The sequence below is a fragment of the Microcaecilia unicolor genome, chromosome 4 (genome assembly GCF_901765095.1).
Source record: "Microcaecilia unicolor chromosome 4, aMicUni1.1, whole genome shotgun sequence".
In the NCBI taxonomy this organism is placed as follows: Eukaryota; Metazoa; Chordata; class Amphibia; order Gymnophiona; family Siphonopidae; genus Microcaecilia; species Microcaecilia unicolor.
In genome coordinates, this window is record NC_044034.1 from 186,246,330 (window position 1) to 186,262,432 (window position 16,103).

At 43.4% G+C, this 16,103-nt stretch overlaps 1 protein-coding gene across 1 annotated transcript in view; it reads right to left on the bottom strand.

Moving 5' to 3' along the window:
- SOX6 (SRY-box transcription factor 6) overlaps positions 1–16,103 on the bottom strand; it is an 802,914-nt gene that overhangs the window by 521,588 nt on the left and 265,223 nt on the right. The gene's annotated exons all lie outside the window — the stretch shown is intronic.

A 16,103-nucleotide genomic window follows, 5' to 3' on the forward strand; every position in this document is an offset into this window, starting at 1 on the left:
GAGATATCCACCCCTTTGTAGAATACCAGGTCTAGTATGTGACCCTTTTCATGGGTTGGAGACTTGATTACCTGTGTAAATCCTAGTGCTGTCATCGTATCCAGAAAGGCAGCTGTGGTGGTATCTGGGGTTTTGATGTGTAGATTGAAGTCTCCCATGATCACCAGCCTTAGTGTAATTCAGGGTCACTTGAGTAATCAGGTCTAGGAGTTCTTGCACAGATAATGTGTTGTTACGAGGTGCTCTGTATACCATGAGCAGCCAGACTGGCTTCTCTTCTTCAAATTGGATTAAAAGAGATTCTGATCCATGTAGCTGGGGATGGATATTCTACACAGTTTGATTGTGTCCTGAACCAAGACTGATGTTGGATGTTGAAACCTGTTGGGCATAGTTCAGCCAGTGGTAAACCCCCACTTTCATCTAGCCAGGTTTCGCTTATTCCTAGGATGTTAAGATGCTGTTCATTTATGGCATCATGGATCACCGAGGATTTCTTTGCAGCTGATCTGGCATTCAGCAGTCCTATAGTTCCCAAGGGTGGTCTGGGGGTGCTGTGGGTAGCTTTGGTGTGACAATATGGTGATCTTTTAAGTACTGTTATATAGGTGTTTGACCTCTTGCACTTTTGCCTTCTCTTTGGTTTGTGAGGGTTATGGTTTCCTCTCCCACACACCACTGGGATGCTTGCATGACACATTTTTGTGTCAGAAGCTAGTTAGGCAAAATTTCACTGTGTGGTGCTGCAATCCACTCTTTGGAGTACACCCTGTAGATCAGCAGTCTTCCTAGTTGGCAATGCAGGGTTAAGGCCTTTTAAAGTTGTAAATTCAGACCAGGCCTGTAAGATCAATGTTTTCCATCAAATAGAGAAACAAATGGCTGCACTTAGCACTTCTACGTGAAATTCTTGGAGACAGTGCATAGGTTTCCTTTAGTTTTAAGGAATCTAAAAGATTCAGAGTTATAGAAGTAGATAATGTAGTTAAAATAAAATTTTAACTCACGGATTGCAGGTATGAACTTTAGAGTTTCTGGTTCTGATATCCTTGGATGGTCCAATTGATACAGGTTGCTGTAGGCATTTCCTTTATTGTCCCAGAGGAAGGATAGATGTAAATAAGGATCCAGCTTTTATCTCAGAGCATGAGGAGAGTTATTTAGGGGAGATTAAATTTCCTTTCTCCAGCCAAAAATAAATGAAAGAAGTTCCGAGTAAAATTGAGGACTGGTGCCTCAACATGAAATGTGCCAGAATGTCGCTTTGGGCCTGACAGATGTGAGAAATAAAACTAAGAGTTTTTACAGGACAATGCTACCAGCAAATCTAGCAAATATAAGCACAGCTTACCAGTTGTCTCTCATGCTGCACAGCCTTTCTAGCAACATTTGATGCCAAGTCCCTCCACAAGTTCAGCTTTGCCAACTGAGATGAACAGCCATCCCTCCCCAGTAAGAAACAACAGGGGGAGGAAGGGGGCTTTTGAAGCCAGCATCCAATAAACCTTTGCAGGCAGTGGCCTTTGGCTGAGCCAGTTGTAGCTGGTGTGGCACTTCAGTCATCAGCATCAGCGTCTGACATCATGGTGCAGCAGTGCCGAGATATGCTGTAGGGCTCTGGTGTATCAATGTGTTATTGAGGCGATAGTGCAGGGAGGAGGGTTTTAGATTTGCAATGAAATGGGCAACATTCTGGGGAAGGGGGAGCCTATTACAAAATGATGGGCTCCACTTTAATTAGGGTGGGATTTACAAAGGTGATACAGCAGCTTTTAAACTAGAACCTGGGAGAAGGCCAACTGTCATTGAAAAGTGCATTTCAGAACAAGGTATCTTTCAAAGATATCACCAGAACAGGGAAGATAAGGCATCCCGATAGCGAGGTTGCAATAGAGACCATAGTAGACCAGCCAGCTTATTTTCGAAAGAGAAAGACGCCCATATTTCAACCAAAATCGGGAGATGGGCGTCTTTCTCCCGTGGGCGAACAAATTGGTATAATCGAAAGCTGATTTTGATTGTCTTCAACTGCATTCCATCGCAGGAACAAACAAAGTGGATGGGGGTGTCGGAGGCGTGGTGAAGGCGGGACTGGGACGTGGTTATCGGCCGAGGAGAGATGGGCATCTTTAGCTGATAATCGAAACAAGAAGGGTGTTTTTGATGAGAATTTGGTCCATTTTATTTGGACCCTTTATTTTCAGGTCCAAGTCCCAAAAAAGTGCCCCAACTGACCAGATGACTACTGGAGGGAATCGGGGATCAACTCCCCTGACTCCCCCAGTTGCCACTAACCCCCTCCCACCAACAAAAACCCACTTTACAAACTTTTTTCCCAGCCTGTATGCCAGTCTCAAATGCCGTACCCACCTCCATGACAGCAGAATGTGTTCTATCCTCTGACAGCCTTTCCCTGGTTCTGATGTGGGTCTCGGGTGAGTGTGACACCTTTTCTGTTAAGGGCACTGCAGAGTCACATCAGCAATGCATTGTAGTGGGTGTAGGGTATTGGGTTCCATGATTCCACTAGCTTGTGTTAAATGCTCACGATGTTGGTAGTTGGCAGGCTCTACTCCCATGGTGCTTTTCCCTCTGCTTACTGGGTCAGAGTGTGCCCTGTTTTGTTTCCGGTAGTCCATGAGGTGGTGGCCATTTTTGTAAGCCAGTTTTAGCTCCCTTTCATTTGTTACCCATGTTACTGAAAGTGGGCATTGCACAGCATTCTGCTAGCTCTGACCTACTGCTAATCTCAGTACCAGGGAGACTCTTTGCCAGTGGGGCACAACCTCTGATCTGCAGTTAACTGTGAGTAAACGTGCTTATTCCAATAAAGGACGTTTTCAGAGACATTAGTCTTCAGGTGTCAACTGGTGTGCCAAGGTTCTACAGCAGCAACAAGTCCTAGAGGTCTGCGTGTATGCAGGTCCCTGGAGCACTTTTAGTGGGTACCGCAGTGCACTTCAGGCAGGCGGACCCAGACCCATCCCCCCTACCTGTAACACTTGTGCTGGTAAATGGGAGGCCTCCAAAACCACTGTACCCAAATGTAGGTGCCCCCTTCACCCCTAAGAGCCTATGGTAGTGTTGTACATTTGTGGTAGTGGGTTTTGGGGGAGGGGGAGAGGGTTGGGGGCTCAGCACCCGTGGTAAGGGAGCTATGCATGTGGGAGCTGTTTCTGAAGTCCACTGCACTGACCTCTAGGGTGCCCAGTTGGTGTCTTGGCATGTCAGGGGGGCCAGTATGAATCCTGGCTCCTCCCATGACCAAATGGCTCGGATTAAGATGTTTTTGAGCTGGCCAGTTTTAGTTTCCATTATCGCAAAAAAAAAAAAAAAAACACGCCCAGCTCAGAAACGAACAAATCCATGGCATTTGGTCCGTACAAACCATATTTTTGAAACAAAAAAAAACATCCATTTTTTTCGAAAATACAGTCTGTCCCTCCTCTTCACATACCCGTTTTGGACATAGATGCCCATGGAGATAGGCGTTCGCGTTCGATTATGCCCCTCCAGGTGTATTTAAATAAAAAGCAGACAAAAGATTGCAAATTAACACTGTCAACTGCTAAGCAAGATATAAACAGGAACAGCAACATAGTTTCAAATGTCTATATGCTAATGCCAGAAGCCTAAGAAATAAGATGGGAGAGTTAGAATATATTGCACTAAATGAAGACATAACAGGCATCTCTGAGACCTGGTGGAAGGAGGAGAACCAGTGAGACACTGTCATAAAAGGGTACAAATTATATCATAGTGACAGGGTGGACTGAATTGAGGAGGGGTAGCATTGTATGTTAAGGAGGGCCTGGAATCCAATAGATTGAAAATTCTGCAGGAAACAAAACACATCTTGGAATCCATAAGAGTTGAAATTCCATGTGTAAAGGGGAAAAGGATAGTGATAGGAGAGTACCACCATCCACCTGGACAGGATGAACAGATGGTGAAATGTTATCAGAAATTAGGGAGGCTAACAAACTGGAGAATACAATAATAATGGGTGATTTTAATTACCAAACTAATCAAAAAATTCTACAATCATGAACCTCGAGTATTCAAGGGTGGATGAAAGCTAGGTGAAAAATAGTGGAGAAAAAAAAGACCTCAGTGACTACCGGACACACCTCTTTTTAAAGGACACACCTTTTAGATAGAGAGGGGACCTCCTTAATCATCAGTCTTTGAAAAAAAACTCCACTTAAATTACTTTCATCTTCATTGTGCCATCACACCCTTTCAAACACTCATAGGGGCATAGGAGAAGAAGGCCACCATCCAAGATAAGTAGTAAAACATTTTGAGATATTGCATATAGCAATGCATTCGTGACTGTTGCCTAGCGGTGGGACTGCCTGAGTCACTACATATGGCTCCACTTCACATTCTCCTCCTAGTTCTGTCCCTTCCCAATCTACTCCTACGCACTGATCTACTCCTCCACCCGAAGCCACTGTGCACTACAGTTATACATTGCCCTTTCGTTGATTTTATTACCTCACCATCTCTCTTGTCCTCTCCCTCCCTCCTTGCTTTCTGCCTTCAACACTTCATCCCTTCCATTGCATCTTCCCCTTTCTAACTAAGTTCATCTCGCCTTCGTCGCCTTCATCACCACTCCTCTCCTACTCTCCTCCGCACTCTCTTACTCCTTCTTCTTCTTTCTGCTGGAGACATCAATCCCAATCCTGGTCCCCCTCACCAACCTTCATCCTATTTGTGCAGGTCGCACCGTGACCTTTCCAATCTCATCTCTATTCCTCTCCTCCCCCCCCCTCTTCTCTGCCCTTCTCATGCACCCTATGGAATGCCCGCTCCATCTGCAACAAACTTTCTTATATCCATGACTTTTTTATCTCTCATAGCTTCCATCTGCTCGCCATAACAGAAACTTGGCTCTGCCCTGAAGACTCTGCTTCAGTCGCAGCCCTCTGCCATGGTGGTTATCTCTTCTCCCATACTCCTCACCTTACTGGCCGCAGTGGTGGTGTTGGACTATTACTCTCACCCTCTTCCAAATTTCAATCTCTTCTGCCACCTCAGTCTCTCTGCTTTTCTTCCTTTGAAGTCCATTCCGTCCGCCTATTCACTCCTTTGCCTCTTCGAATAGCAGTTATTTATCGTCCCCCCGATAAGTCCCTTTCATCCTTTCTCAGCGACTTTGACGCTTGGCTTTCCTTCTTTCATGATCCTTCTTCCACCTCCCTCATCCTTGGCGACTTTAACATTCATGCTAATGATCCCTCCAACTCTTATGTCTCCCAGTTCCTTGCCTTAACATCCTCCTTCAATCTCCAACTATGCTCCACCTCCCCTACTCACCAAAATGGTCACTGTCTTGATCTCATCTTCTCCTATAACTGCTCTCCCTCTAATTCTTGCCTCAGATCCTCCCTCTCTGACCATCATCTAATAACCTTCACACGTAACTTCTCCTGCCCAATCCCGTCCAATCTTAACCAATTTATATAGGAATCTCCAGGCCATTGACCCTACTACCCTATCCTCCAATGTCTCGAACCTTTTCTCTACCACTGCACCATCCAAATCTGTCAATGAAGCTGTCTCTTCCTACAATACTATTCTATCCTCTGCTTTAGACACTCTTGCACCTCTCATGCCCCGTCCTGTAAGGCATACCAAACCCCAGCCTTGGCTGACCTCTAAAATCCGCTACCTACATTCCTGTGCCAGCTCCGCCGAATGCCTCTGGCTGAAACTCGTGCCCTTGCTGACTTCATACACTTCAAGTTCATGCTGACCGCCTTCCAATCTGCTCTCTTGCTTGCCAAGCAGGACTCCCAGCTGACTAGCTCTCTCAGCTCAAACCCTCGACTTCTCTTCGCCACACTGAACTCTCTCCTCAAGGTGCCTCCATCTCCAACTCCCCCCTTACTATCCCCTCAGGCCCTAGCTGAGTTCTTCCACAACAAGGTTCAGAAGATAAACCTCAAATTCTCAACCAAGCCACCCCCACCTCTCCCTCCACCTCTCCCTCCCCTTGTCTGTTCCCCTATCTCCCCAACCCCTCCGTCCTTTTCCTCCTTTCCCGAAGTCACTGATGAAGAAACAACTCATCTTCTCTCCTCCTCAAAACGAACTACCTGTTCCTCTGATCCCATTCCTACCCACCTTCTTAGCACCATCTCTCCTACTCTCACCCCTTTTATCTGTCATATCCTTAATCTTTCACTTTCCACTGCGACTGTCTATTATGCCTTCAAACATGCTGTGGTCACACCACTCCTTAAGAAGCCTTCACTTAACCCTACCTGTCCTTCCAACTATCGACCCATCTCCCTCGTCCTCTTCCTCTCCAAGATACTTGAACGTGCCGTTCACCGCCGCTGTCTTGATTTTCTTTCATCTCATGCTGCTCTTGACCCACTCCAATCTGGCTTTCACCCTCTTCATTCAACTGAAACTGCACTTACAAAAGTTTCCAATGACCTGTTTCTGGCCAAATCTAAAGGTCTCTATTCTATCCTCATCCTTCTTGATCTATCCGCTGCTTTTGACACTGTTGATCACAGCTTACTCCTTGATACGTTGTCTTCATGGATTCCAGGGCTCTGTTCTTTCCTGGTTCTCCTCCTATCTCTTGCTTCGCACCTTTAGTGTACACTCTGGTGGATCCTCTTCCACTTATATCCCACTACCTATCGGTGTACCTCAAGGTTCTGTTCTCGGTCCCCTCCTGATCTCCATCTACACTTCTTCCCTTGGCTCTCTGATATCATCCCATGGCTTTCAATACCATCTCTACGCTGAGGACTCCCAGATCTACCTCTCTACCCCTGAAATCTCAACCAGTACCCAGACCAATGTTTCAGCCTGCCTATCTGATATCGCTGCCTGGATGTCTCAATGTCATCTGAAAGTTAACACGGCAAAAACCGAGCTTCTCATCTTCCCCCTAAACCCTCCTCTCCTCTCCCCCCTTTCTCTATTTCTGTGGATAGCACTCTCATTCTCCCTGTCTCATCAGCTCGTAACCTTGGGGTCATCTTCAACTCCTCTCTCTCCTTCTCTACTCACATTCAGCATATTGCAAAAACCTGTCGTTTCTTTCTCTATAATATCAGCAAAATCCGTCCCTTCATCTCTGAGCACTCTACCAGAACCATTGTCCACACTCTCATCACCTCTTGCCTAGATTATTGCAACCTACTTCTCACCAGCCTCCCACTAAGCCATCTCTCTCCTCTTCAATCAGTCCAAAACTCTGCTGCGCGACTCATTTTTCACCAAAGTCGCTATGCTCGCATTAGCCCTCTCCTCAAGTCACTTCACTGGCTCCCTATCTGTTTCCGCATTCAATTCAAACTTCTCTTACTGACCTATAAGTGCATTCACTCTGCCGCTCCCCAGTACCTCTCCACTTTTGTCTCTCCCTACGCCCCCCCTCGGGCACTATGCTCTACAGATAGATCTCTCGTCTGTCCCCTTCTCCTCTACTGCTAATTCCAGACTTCATTCCTTTTATCTCGCTGCACCTCACGCCTGGAATAGACTTACCAAGCCTGTACGTCTAGCCCCATCTTTGGCCGTTTTCAAGTCCAGGCTAAAAGCCCACCTCTTTGACACTGCTTTTGACTCCTAGCCACTACTCACTTGCCCTGTACCCCACCTCTTTAATTCCCTTACCTCTTAATTGTTCTGTTTACCTGTCTTATTTAGATTGTAAGCTCTTTGAGCAGGGACTGTCTTTTCGTGTATGGTGTACAGCACTGCTTATGCCTTGTAGCGCTATAGAAGTGATAAGTAGTAGTATAGTGGGGTTCCCCAGGGGTCTGTGCTGGGACCGCTGCTTTTTAACGTATTTATAAATGATCTAGAGATGGGAGTAACTAGTGAGGTAATTAAATTTGCTGATGACACAAAGTTATTCAAAGTTGTTAAATCGCAAGAGGATTGTTAAAAATTACAAGAGGACCTTGGGAGACTGGGCATCAAAATGGCAGATGATGTTTAATGTGAGCAAGTGCAAAGTGATGCATGTGGGAAAGAGGAACCTGAACTATAGCTACGTAATTCAAGGTTCCATATTAGGAGTCATCGACCAGGAAAGGGATCTAGGTGTCATCATTGATGATACGTTGAAACCCTCTGCTCAGTGTGCAGCAGCGGCTAAGAAAGCAAATAGAATGTTAGGTATTATTAGGAAAGGAATGGAAAACAAAAATGAAGATGTTATAATGCCTTTGTATCGCTAGGACTAGGGGGCATGCAATGAAGCTACAAAGTAGTAAATTTAAAACAAATCAGTGAAAATATTTCTTTACTTGATGTGTAATTAAACTCTGGAATTCGTTGCCAGAGAATGTAGTAAAAGCAGTTAGCTTAGCGGGGATTAAAAAAAGGTCTGGTTAGCTTCCTAAAAGAGAAGTCCATATGCCATTATTAAAATGACTTAGGGAAAATCCACTGTTTATTTCTAGAATAAGCAGCATAAATGTATTGTACTGTTTTGGAATCTTGTCGTGTACTGGATTGGCTACTGTTGGAAACAGGATGCTAGGCTTGATGGACATTCTGTCTGTCCCAGTATGATAATACTTATGCACTTATGCTGAGGCTGTCAAAGCAGTGCAGAGTGGAGCCTCAGGAATCTGAATCTCTGCCAACATCTTTGAGTTTGATGCAGCCTGATGGGCCTCATTGTGATGCAGCTTGTGGCACCTCCATGGCTTTTGTTGCAGATCGTATTCCTCAGCCTCATCCCATTTTCCAGCATATGTAGAAGGAGTTCCTGCAGCAGCACTGTGCAACCTAGAATGTGCATCCTTCTTCCTCTACACCAATGGTTCCAGTTCAACCGAGGTCTCCGTCTATAGTGTCCTTGAATCTGGATGAAGGTGGTTTGGGATCCTGCTGCCAATGGAGAACAAACCCGACTATGATTACATGGATGATGTCATCATCAACAGTGTGGCTTTTCACCCTGCTGTCCATGGAGAACATTACAGGTGAGCAACTTGCTTTTCTATACTGTCTAAAGTTCTAGGGGGGGTTACCTAAAGTATAAGAAATAATAACCATAAGCAAACAGAATATAAATATGTAAAATTCATACAAATGAAAATAAAATCCAACATTCATGTAAAAAAAACAACAACAGACCAACCAACATTAATCTGAGCAAATAATAAAAACTACATTATCATTAGTAAAAGAGATAAAAGAAACACCATTTAATTCTACTTAGATCTTCTGGTTTTATAAAAAGAAGCCAAGGGGTATATAGCAGGCTGTAAAAACCTGAGAGAAAGGTACAGTTTAAGGGGTGACGAACTTTTGTGGAGGAAAGAGGAGCAGGACTTGGGTGTGATCATATGTGATGATCTTAAGGTGGCCAAACAGGTAGAAAAGGTGATGGTGAAAACTAAAAGGATACCTGGGTGCATAGGAAGAAAATGGTCAATGGGAAAAAGGAGGTGATGATGCCCCTGCATAAGACTCTGGTGAGACCTAATTTAGAATATTGTGTACAGTTCTGGAGATCGCACCTTCAAAAAGATATAAACAGGATGGAGTCCGTCCAGAAGGTAGCTACTAAAATGGTCAGTGGTCTTCATCATAAAGTGTATGGGGACAAATTTAAAGGTGTCAATATGTATACTTTGGAAGAAAGGTGGGAGAGAGAAGATATGATAGAGATGTTTAAATTCCTATGTGGCATAAATGCACAGGAAGTGGGTCTCTTTCAATTGAAAGGAAGCCCTGGAATGAGGGGCATAGGTTGAAGGTGAAAGGGGATTGAATCAGAAGTAACCTGAGGAACTGCTTTTTTCTCGGAAAAGGTGGTGAATTCATGGAATGGCTTCTCAGTGGAGATGGTGGAGACAAAAACTATATCTGAACTCAAGAGAGCTTGGAACAAGTACGTAGGATTTCCAAGGGAGTGATCAGGAGACCAGATGGCATGGATGGGCAGACTGGAAGGTTCATATGGTCTTCATCTGCCTCCATTTTTCTATGTTTCTGTGTTACCATAGCTGGCACTTACCACATTCTACAAAGTAGCATGTGCAGTAACTGCTTGGCATGGAAGGGTGCAGGAAAGGAGTGAATAGATAGGCTATGGGCATATTTTGCGGTTGTCATAAGGAAGGTTACCATACACTGCTACCACTGCAGATAATGCAGCAACTCTTTACCACCTCTTGCAAAGGAAGAAGTGCATCCTCGCTATCTATAATGTCCTTACCGTGGGCGAATAGCCCTCTGACATCTATAACCAAGTTCTGCTACCTCCAATAGCCCCACAACATTCATAAGAAAAGCTCCTAATCCCCTAATACCCTTTCAGTTCTTATCAGGGGGCACCTGGTGGCTAGTCAGGGGTAGAAATGATCCCCTGATGCTCCTTCCCTATCTGCCAAATGGCAGCTCTGACCCCTACTAGCAGTCACTATCATTAGAGATCAGAGTCTCCATTTTCTACCCATGTAGCTAGGGCAGTAGTGTACAGGGAGCTTTCTTTTCTCCCATTAGCCTTCAGGGACCTCCACGTAAAAGCCAGTGATGCTGTCAGGGGTTGGAGAACTCTAGTTATAGATGTCAAGGTCTGTCACCCCATGGAAAAGGCATCACTGATAGCACTAATGTACTAACTATTAACTATTCAGGAGGTGGTAAGTGCATCCGCATTATCAAAAATGAATTTATCATGCAGTAAAAATATGTCCTGTGCAGTAACTGCATGAGCTGATGTTGGCCATGCTTCAAACAGATACTGCTCAAGCTTTGCAGTTACTGTGTGCTAATATTTGTGACTAACACACTGTAAATGCAAAACTTTACAACACTTTAGTAAATAGGCCATGAGTTCCCTATATACTAAGTACTTCTTCCATAGACATGGGAGAAAACATTTAGTACACAAGTCCCTAAATGTTACAGAACTTTTATATAAAAACACTATGTAGCCACAGGGGCCCTTGGGGGCCTGGGCCCCCCCAATTTGGGTTTGGGTCCCCCAAGGTCTACTGGTTTGGCTGGCAGGAGTCCCCAAGTCCGGACAGTGATATTTGCCGCCATGCTGTCTGCTCTGCTTTCCCACCCCAGCACGCACGCTCATTTTTAGTGGCATTGAGCATTCACAAGCTTTGTGCGTACTCAATTTCACTAAAAATGAGCATGCGTGCCAGGGTATAAAAGCAGGGCAGGTAACGTGGGGGCCAAGAATGGCAGGGAGGCAGGGCAAAGTGTGCCCCCCTCCACTTTGGGCTCATGCCCCCTCCCAAATCGGGGTCTGACTACTCCTCAATCTATTTTTAAAGATCAACGGTTAAAATGTTGCTGAGAATACATCAGATAAAACTTGAATAAGGAGATTAACCTGCTCTCTTGCCCAATGATACCTACTCTTACCAATCTATGGAACTACAGTCAATTTCCAGTAAATCTATTTCATCCAGAACTGTCGTCATATCTTTTCAAACACAAAGAAACTATTAAGTGACAGCCACAAAGAAAAGCCAAATTCAGAAGAATACAGGCTTCATGAAGTCAAACATATTAATGCAATAAAAAGGAATCATCTATAATTTCTTTATTAACCTGAATTTCTAGTGTTTAATTGAACTAATACAGAAATCAGAGTACTACTACTACTTAACATTTCTAAAGCGCTACTAGGGTTACGCAGCGCTGTACAATTTACATAGAGGGACAGTCCCTGCTCAAAGAGCTTACTTTACAGGGTAAAATAAAGAAAGCCTTTTAGCCAGTTGACTTCTAGGAATGATTCATGATTTTCTTTAGTAATAACAGATATCTCTGTAAAACCATATCAAGCCACAAAGAAACAGTGACAAAAACTCTCCCCTTTTAGTATCTATGGTTAAAGAGAAATAGTTCACACTCTGTCCTTAAGACCCCAATAAAACAGAAGCTGGCAGTTACTGATGCATTGCTCAAATACAAGAAAGAGAGGAAGGAATGGAGGAAGGAAGGAAGGAAGGAAGAAAGAAAAAGACTTTTGTCATCTTCTAAAGAAGGAAGGAAAAATACACAGCACACATTCCAGATACAATCAAGTGAAGCAATTCAAGCACCAGTCAAAACAAGCAATAGATTACAGTTAAGCTTTGTGTGTGTGTGTGTGTGAAAAAACACTTTCTGTGTCAAGTCTCATAGCTAGTCCAGTAAGCAAGAATGTGTATATATTTATATATTGATATCTAGATCTAGAGATAGATATACAAAGACACAAAAGGACACATACACTCACACACACACATTGAGACATTTATTTTTTATGAACATTTTTGAACATGAAGGTAAAACACAATGGTAGAGAGTGGAGACGTTTCTTTGATCTTAGCTGCCCTGAGATAACCTGTCTGACAGGGCAGTCTGCAGCACACATCAGTTTAAACTGTGATGTCTCCACTTCACAGGCTCAGTCCAGCATTTAGCATTTGCTTTCTTCATTATTTCATCTTCTTTTAAATGTCACAAAATAGGGCAGCAAAACCCAACAAAAATAAACAGAGGGGGGAAAACATAGTAGAAAGTAACAATTGAATTGAAGGTCCTTCAAGATAAAAGTCACTTTGTGGTGCTCCCTTCTAGCACACTAGCATCTAATTTGAGTTCTGAAACCAGCAAGAGTTGGAAAAAGCTTTGCACTCCAAAAGGCCCCAAGTGTACCATAAAGATAAAGGAAAATAACCACAAAGGCCTCTATTATCTTATCGGCTTCTGCTTACAACAGCTGAACCAATATAACTAAGTTCTGAATGACTATTTTAATACCAGAATACTGGAATTTTTTTGTCTTACATCAGATGGGCATTGTTGATGTTCTCATATGCTTCTGTCCAGCGCCTGGTAAATGAAAAGCTTTATAATACTGTAACTGTACTTTGTCGCAGTCATGGGCAGACTGGGGCCTAGCAAGTATGCTTATTGTAGAAAAACTAGAGACAAGTCTCTTCAAAGAAAGGTGTTAGATTTTTTTCTGTTTCCAATTTGGAACATTTCACAGTTTATGTCTCAAAATTCCTGTGTACCCTGGTTATCAATAGAAATCAAACAAAATAAAACATGGAAAAGAAAATAAGATGATACCTTTTTTTATTGGACATAATTTAATACATTTCTTGATTAGCTTTCGAAGGTTGCCCTTCTTCCTCAGATCGGAAATAAGCAAATGTGCTAGCTGACAGTGTATATAAGTGAAAAACATTCAAGCATTACTATGACAGTCTGACAGGGTGGGAGGATGGGGGTGGGTAGGAGGTATGCATGGGGACATCAAAGCATATCATTGATATTCTAACAGGATGGGTGTGGATAGGTGAGGGGTGGGGTGATCAACAGAGACATACAGCTTTATGGTTTATAATGGGCTAGGAACCCCAGATCCTTGTTAAGTCCTTTCTGTTGGGTGTTAAAATATTCAATCATTCTGACTTCAATGGTCTTACGTTCTTGTATGGTTTTAAAGTTACCTTTCAGGATTCTCACTCTGAAGTCACTGGTACAGTGTCCTGAAAGGTAACTTTAAAAGCACTCAATCTACAACTTACCCGCCTCCTCATCGGCCGCTCTTTATTAACTTCAAACAATTCCTGTATTCTTAAATATTCACAAACTAAATTATAATTGTACTTATCCCAACTACAGGACCCACTACCAATGTAGGCCATGTTTTGCCATTGGCTGCGTCAGGGTGTGGTCCTAATGTTCTTTGGTTTGGTATTGCTTAGCCAATGGTGAAACATGGCCTGTGTTGGCAGTGGGTCCTGTAGTTTGGATAAGTACAATTATAATTTAGTTTATAAATATTTAAGAATATAGAAATTGTTTGAAGATAATGTCACAGCATACAAGAATAGCGCAGAATGATCATATGTAAAAAGGGAAAGGCTGATCCACTATATGTATTGAGATGTATTCTTACTTTTCCAAGGAAAATCAAAGTTCCATTTCTAGGCATGCAACTGGGTAACACAGAATCAGACTAGTCCATCCCTTCTGATACAGCACTGTGTTGTTACCTTAGAACACTACGAACTACAGTACAAAAATCCTACACAGCAAATGATCTCGTAGACTGTCATCCAATTCAAAACAAATTGTACATCCATTTATCTTATTTGTTTAACAGGTGTACACCCAAGAACACAATTCTATTATAGAGTGTAAATAGTATATAAAACTATAAATAGTTTAAAAATGAAGACGAAACCCTCAAGCAAAACAACTAAGAAAATAAAATGAAAAAACAAATGGGGGATGACCAATCAAATTCCAACTCTAGAGTATAAATGTTTTCTTGATATTAGCCCCCGTTTACTAAGCTGTGCTAACGGTTGCCATGAGCTAATGCTTATACTGCCCACTTTGAATGGGCTGTGGCGGCATTGCTATGCGGCTTTTTAAACAGGGGGGTTAAATGTTTATACCCTAGAGATGGAATTTGATTGGTTGTCCCCCATTTGTTTTTTCACATGAAAACTGTACTCATGTTTTCCATACCTTCCAGAATGTCTACCCTATTGCAAATTTGGTGTCATCTGCATGACACATAATTTTTTAAAGGCTGATAAATTTATTAGGTGTATTGAGGAGGGAAAGTCACTCTGGAGACCTTAAATATCCACTCACCTAAATGTCCACAAAAATTTATTCATCTATGGACACCCTGAGATATGACTATAGGAGCAATTTTCACAGATACGTTTTACCTGTGCCCTTTGCATTAATTCTCAGGGTAAAAGTACAGGTCTATTTTCATTTTGAAACATCTCACAAGTATAAAGTAGGCATGCAGGCTCATTGTTGAAAGAGATAGACGTCCAAAAAGTGACATAAATCGGCACTTGGACGTCCATCTCACAGAAACGTCCAAATCAGTATAATCGAAACCTCATTTTGGACGTCTTTCTCGGAAGTCCATCAGAAGGACGTCCAAATCTCAAGGGGGCATATCGGAGGTGTTTTGAAGGCGGGACTTGGGCGTTCCTAAGATTTGGACGTCTTTGAGCCATAATGGAACAAAGCATAAATGTCCAGCTTGGACATTTTGAGCTGGACCTGTTTTTCTTACGAATAAGGCACAAAAAGGTGCCCCAAATGACCAGATGACCACTGGAGGGAATCAGGGACGACCTCCCCTTACTCCCCCAGTGGTCACTAACCCCCTCCCACCCCCAAAAGTTGTGGTGAAGAACATTACTTGCCAACCTCTATGCCAGCCTCAGATGTCATATTCAGGTCCATGACAGCAGTATGCAGGTCCCTGGAGTAGTTTAGTGCACTTCAGACAGGTGGACCCAGGCCCATCCCCCCACTACCTGTTACACTTGTGCAGGAAACTGTGGGCCCTCCAAAATCCATCAAAAACCCACTATACACACATATAGATGTGCCCTTCACCCGTAAGGGCTATGGTAGTGGTGTACAGTTGGGGGTAGTGGGTTTGGGGGGGGGGTTGGGGGGTTCAGCACACAAGGTAAGGGAACTGTGTACCTGGGAGCATTTTATGAAGTTCAATGCAGTGCCCCCTAGGGTACCCGATTGCTGTCCTGGCATGTCAGGGGGACCAGTCTACTAAAAATGCTGGCTCCTCCCACATCCAAATGGCTTGACTTTGGACATTTTAGATTTGGACGTCTTTGTTTTGAAAATGGCCAAAAATCAAAGACGTCCAAATTGCAAAACGTCCAAATCCAAGGACGTCCATGTTATTTTCGAACACAAAAGATGGACGTCCATCTTTTTTGAAAATGACTTTCTCCCCACCTCGGACTTTGGACATCTTTGTAAAACCTCCAAATTCTGACTTAGACGTTTCTTTTTCAAAATGCCCCTCATGGTCACTTACATCTGCTTTTTCTGTGGTAGAATTTCCAGGAAAACACCTCTGTTCAATCCAGCTAAAAGCATGTCAACTGTGGAAAAAAGTGTGGCCTTTCAGCCACTTTGAAGAATGCAATTTTTACAGAGCTGATTGAAGGTCCCTTTTACAAAGCTGCAGGAGGGCTAACACATGGGTAGCATGCGACAAATTGGCACTACCACCGGGGTAGCATGTGAGCCCATTGGTAATTCTGAGCTTGGCACGCGCCAAATCAGATGGTAGA